The sequence below is a fragment of the Meriones unguiculatus genome, chromosome X (genome assembly GCF_030254825.1).
Source record: "Meriones unguiculatus strain TT.TT164.6M chromosome X, Bangor_MerUng_6.1, whole genome shotgun sequence".
NCBI classification, from domain to species: Eukaryota; Metazoa; Chordata; class Mammalia; order Rodentia; family Muridae; genus Meriones; species Meriones unguiculatus.
In genome coordinates, this window is record NC_083369.1 from 83,884,245 (window position 1) to 83,889,887 (window position 5,643).

A 5,643-nucleotide genomic window follows, 5' to 3' on the forward strand; every position below is an offset into this window, starting at 1 on the left:
ATGAATCTGAAAAGCTTCTGTAAAGCAAAGGACACTGTCGTCATAACAAAAGGACAGCTTACAGATTGGGAAAAGATCATCACCAACCCTTTATCTGACAGAAGACTCATATCCAGTATATATAAAGAACTAAAGAAGCTGAAAAGCAGCAAACCAAATAATCCACTTAAAAAATGGGGAATAGAGCTAAACAGAGAATTCTCTGTAGAGGAATATCAAATGGCAGAGAAGCACTTAAAGAAATGCTCAACATGAACTCAATGACTGGCTCTTTGACCTTCCCACCTCCCAAGGGAGGAGCAGTACTGTTAGGCCACAGAGGAGGACTTTGCAGCCAGTCCGGAAAATACCTGACAAAAGGGAGTCATATGAAAGGGGAGGAGGTCCTCCCCTATTAGTGGACTTGGAAAGGGGCAGGGAGGAGATGAGGGAGGGAGGGTGGGATTGGGGAGGGAATAAGGGATACAGCTGGGATACAGAATTAACAAAATGTAACTAATGAGAAAAATATAATTATGGAAGAAAAAAAAAAGAAATGCTCAACCTCATTAGCTATTAGGGAAATGCAAATCAAAACAACCCTGAGATTTCACCTTACACCCATCAAAATGGCTAAGAAAAAAACTCAAGTGACAACACATGCTGGAGAGGATTTGGAGAAAGGGGAATCCTCTTCCATTGCTGGTGGGAATAAAAACTTGTACAGTCACTTTGGAAATCCATCTGGAGTTTTCTCAGAAAATTAGGAATAGTGGTACCTCAAGATCCAGCTATAGCAGTCCTAGCTGGTGTGCTATATTTTGCATATATGCCTAGGAGATATATGCCTATCTCCTAGGCATATATGCAAAATATGCTCAAGTATACAAGGACTTTTGCTCAACCATGGTCATAGCAGCTTTATTTGTAATAACCAGAAGCTAGAAACAACCCAGATCCTTCTCAACTGAGGAATGGATACAGAAATTGTACACAATGGAATACTACTCAGCAATAAAAACAGGGAAATCATGAAATTTGCTGGCAAATGGTGGTTCCTAGAAAATATCATCCTGAGTGAGTTATCCCAGAAGCAGAAAGACACACACAGTATATACTCACTCATAAGTGGATATTAGACATATAATAAAGTATAAACATACTAAAATCTGTACACCTAAAGAAGCTAATCAAGAAGGATAACTCTGGGTAAGATTCTCAGTCCTCATTCAGAAAGGCAAAAGGATAGACATCAGAAGAAGGGGAAAACAGGGAACAGGTCAGTAGCCTACCATAGAGGGCCTCTGAAAAACTCTACCCTGCAGAATATCAAAGCAGATGCTGAGACTCATAGCTAAAATTTGGGGGTAAGTACAGGGAATCTTATGAAAGAAAGGGGAGATAGAAAGACTTGGAGGGGACAGGAGCTCCACAAGGAGAGCAAAAGAACCAAAACATCTGGAAATAGGGGTGTTTTCTGAGACTGATACTCCAACCAAGGACTATTCATGGAGATAACCTAGAACCCCTGCACAGATGTAGTCCATGACAGTTTAGTGTCCTAGTGGGTTATATAGTAATGGGAACAGGGACTGTCTCTGACATGAACTGATTGGCCTGCTCTTTGATCACCTCCCCCTCACGGGGGAGCAGCCTTACCAGGCCACAGAAGAAGACAATGCAGCCACTCCTGATGAGACCAGCTAGAGTAGGATCAGATGGCATGGGGGGAAGACTGTTAGGATTTCGAACCAAACTTGCTTCTGGGTTGCCTAGCAACTTATGATGTCACCATGTGTTGCCTGCCAAGTGGCCACACCTGGAAGGCTGGATTACCTTGCCCCTTAAAGGGACCAGCCAGCCATGTGGTCTCTCTTGGTCCTTTTTCTCTTGGTCTCTCTTGTTCCTGGCTTCTTCTCTCTTGGCCTCTTGGCCTTCTCCCCTTTCTCTGGTGGGGCACCCCCTCTTTCTCTCCCTTCTCTCTCTCCCCTTCTCTCTTTCCACTCTCTTTCTCTTTCCCCCATTATGTCCTGCTCATCCTTTCTCTATCTCTCTTCGTATCCACCTAAGAAACCACTTTCGTAGAGGATCTGTTGCATGCCTAACCGTCATTATTTAATTTGTCCCATAACCTTACAAAGACCTCCCCTATCAGTGTTTGGGGGAGGGGCATGGGTGGAGTAGAGGGAGGGATGGTGGAGTTGGGAGGGGAAGAGGAGGGAGGTACAGGTGGGATAAAAAGGGAATAAACTGTAATTAATAAAAAGAAAATGAAAATATTTAAAAAAGTTTTAATACATTCCTGGAACTCTAGAATTTGCTTATGGGTTTATATATGTTTCTCAGAGCTGTGTGCTCATTCAAGGAATGTCTGAGAAGGTCCTTATTTCTCAGCATTGGCTGATGTTGGGCCTATGAAAAAGCAGGAAATAAATAGTAAAAAGAAAGTTTTTTGAAACATGTTAAGTGTTGATGATACATTTCAGTAAAGATTTAGAACTATTAGGCAAACACTAAAAAAAAAAAAAAACTGAAAAGAAAGGACAGTCTTCCTACAACCAATCATTTGCATAATACTAAGCTACATTAGTAAGGTTTTATTTATTTATTTTATTCATTTTGCATCCTTCTTATAGCTCCATCACCTCTTCCCCTCTCATTCCTTCTGCCTGCTTGTCAGACCAAAAGGGAGGAGTACACAGTCAGTCCTGATGCAACTTTATTAGTAGGAATTTAAATGACCAATAAATAAATAAAGTAAATCAGAAAATTCACCAAGCAGGCAATTGAAAATAGCAAAAATATCATATTGAATAATTTGGAAGATCTGTCATATAGAACTATTACTATATTATTTAAAAGGTAGAGTTTTCAATTGAACCCAAATACATATAAAGAAATAAAAATTCATGATTAATGTCCACATCAAAACAATCAATAATAACTGTCTTTGAGAAAGAGATATTGGATTCACCCACATAATTAAATATTTTCAATTAATTAAAAGTAACCTTCATAGAACTAAAGATAATAATCCTTCTCATGAGAACTATAATTTACATATTGAGATTGTTAAAAGGAGCCAAGCAGAAACTTAAATGTTGTAAACTGTAAAATGTATAATGGAAAATTCAATGCAAAACACAGAAATATCAGAAATATGAAAATATATCATATGAAATTGTTCAGCATATAGAGAAGAAAGAGTGAAGAAAAAAAATTAAGCTAGCCTGAGAACCATAAGGAATATTATCACAAATACAAACAATAGGATGAGAAAAATCATAGTAGAAAAGAGTAATATAAAAACTTTCCCAATTATGAGGGATAATATGAACTTAATTTTAAAGAAGTCAAACAAATGCCAGATGGGAAGATGTGAAAGGTATGTAGCCCTAGACCTAAAATTTAGAATAGTCTAAACACACAGACAAAATCTTCAAAAGAGCAAGAAGAAATGATCTTATCACACATAAGGAATAATTATTATGTTTATCTTATCACATATGAGGTATATTCACTACTCTTTACAATCAGTTTCTCTTTGGAAAACAGCCATCAGAAAGAAGTAAATGGGCTTTGGATCAGGGACTGGTGAAGGGGATGTAGGGACTGGTGAAGGGGATGTCAGTGCAATGTCTGGCCGAGCAGGTGGCAAAAAGAAGCCCCTGAAACAGCCCAAGAAGTAGGCCAAGGAGATTGATGAGGAGGATAAGGCTTTCAAGCAGAAACAGAAAGAGGAGCAGAAGAAACTCGAGTTGCTGACAGCCAAGGCTGGGGAGAAGGGGCCCCTGGCCACAGGTGGAATTAAGAAATCTGCCAAAAAGTAAGCTATTCTTCATATCTGAGGTGTTGGCAACCCTCTTCCATTCCTATTTAAACATCTGGATCCCCTGCCATAACATCTTTGCCACCTACAGCTAAAAGGAAGTGTTATCCTGGAGGCTATTGTACATTGTAATAATCTTTTGTAGTAAAACAAAACAAAAAAAGAAAGTAAATGATATATTCAAATTGATCCAACAAGAAATAAAAATTCTATATCTATCAAAATTATATTTGACAAGTTAATAAATATGTAAGATGTTCCAAAATAAACAAAATGTCATTAGTAGAAAACTTACTTTATAAATAGTACTGAGTGGAGTGTTTCTAGCTGAAAGTTTAAGACATTAAAAAATCAAAATATATTTATAGTTACTAAGCTTTGCCTTCTTGCCTCATATATGATTTAAAGCTCAGTAACTTTAACAGTACTTAATTTGCACAAAGTATGTTCTGAGAACAGGGTTATAATTATTCCTTATCACACTGAAAAAATGGCGATGTTTAAGAAGGTCTTTGAGAAAAATAAGTTATGATACAAAAGAGTATATGATTAACTTATTAGCAAGCATAATATTCCTACATTAATTATAGACTATGCATATTTCTGGCATGAATTCCACATCTCACCAAGAGATCACAAACCATTGTTTTCCTACAACACTAGTTCCTTGGGACACTAAAGGATATCATGTCCAAATTTATTTAAAATAATTCAAAGTTTTTTTTTTATGCAGTTTATTCAGGAACCTTGAATAATCATCTGACCCTGGGGAAAACCAACCCACAGCTTAAATAGCCTCTGCGTAGCCAACCCCAGCGTGCCATGTGGGTAATGCAGATAGGTCCACATACATGGAAGCAAGCCAGATCCTCGGCCTTAGCCAAATGTGGAGTTGTTTGTGACAGAGAGCACTCACCATCAGGAAGGTGGAAGGCAGAAACCAGCTCCATCTTTAAGGCTCTGCATTACGCAGCTCTCTGCAGTTCTCCCTTTTTGTTTTAGACACATCAGGCAAGAGTAGAGGTCTGATCTCAGATATTAGAAATAAATTGAGACTTTGTACTGATGTTCATTTAGGTGTCATCCACCTAAAGAGCATCAGACCCGTCCGATACCTTTTTCTCAGAGGCGGGACCTGGGGCATCAACCTGCATGCAATCAGACATGCTCAAAGTTTTTTTTTTTTTAATTTAATTTTATTTTTAATTACACTTTATTTACTTTGTATCCCCCCTCTAGTACCCTCCCTCCTCCATTCCCAATCCCTTCCTTCCTCCCCCTTCTCCATGCATGCTGCTCCTCAAGTCCACTGGTAGGGGACGGTTTCTTTTTCTTCCTTCTGATCCTAGTCTGTTAGGTCTCATCAGGAGTGGCTGCATTGTCTTCCTCTGTGGCCAGGTAAGGCTGCTCCCCTCTCAGGGGGAAGTGATCAAAGACCAGGAATGTAGACAACACTTAAAGAGATGCTCAACGTCCTTAGCCATCAGAGAGATGCAAATAAAAATGACCCTGAGATTTCACCTTACACCCATCAGAATGGCTAAGATCAAAAACTTAAGGGGCAAGACATGCTGGAGAGGTTGTGGAAAAGGGAGAACACTCCTCCATTGCTGATGGGAATGTAATTTTGTACAACCACTTTGGAAATCAATTTGGTGCTTTCTCAGACAATTAAGAATAGTTCTAACTCTATCCAGCTATACCACTCCCCATCATATATCCAAAATATGTTCAAGTGCATAACAAGGACATTTGCACAACCACTTTTAACTCCAGTTCTAACATACTTTATTTTTTCACTGGTAGTCACTGGCACATACCCTTACATGTCCATA

The 5,643-nt window shown here is 38.8% G+C and overlaps 1 pseudogene; it reads left to right on the plus strand.

The window, feature by feature from the left end:
• The first annotated feature begins 3,614 nt into the window (after positions 1–3,614).
• On the plus strand, positions 3,615–3,809 carry LOC110544318 (translation machinery-associated protein 7-like; annotated as a pseudogene).
• Positions 3,810–5,643: the final 1,834 nt, after the last annotated feature.